Here is a 286-nt window from a genome sequence, read left to right as displayed (position 1 = left end):
GGGGCCAGCACCAGGCGACGCAAACAAGAGTTCCAGGACCACAGTCTAAACACCCCCAGGCTGCCCTTGCCCTAGCAAAACAGCAAAGCGAGCAGCCCGCTCCACACGCGGTCCCACTCCAGGGTCTCTGGCCCTACGTCGCCGGAGCTCTGGGAGGGCCGCAAGGGGGCGCACCGTGGCCTCCCCGCCTTGTCCGCCCCAGGTGGGGTGACCCCGCCCACTCGTGGCCCGCTTCCCTCCGGCTACGCCCATTCCAGCTGTCCGGCCCCGCCTCCTCCCCGCCCAC

This window comes from Colobus angolensis, unplaced genomic scaffold (assembly GCF_000951035.1).
Source record: "Colobus angolensis palliatus isolate OR3802 unplaced genomic scaffold, Cang.pa_1.0 Scaffold43, whole genome shotgun sequence".
Lineage (NCBI taxonomy): Eukaryota > Metazoa > Chordata > Mammalia > Primates > Cercopithecidae > Colobus > Colobus angolensis.
The sequence above is the reverse complement of the archived record's forward strand: the minus strand, read 5'-3'. Positions refer to the sequence as shown.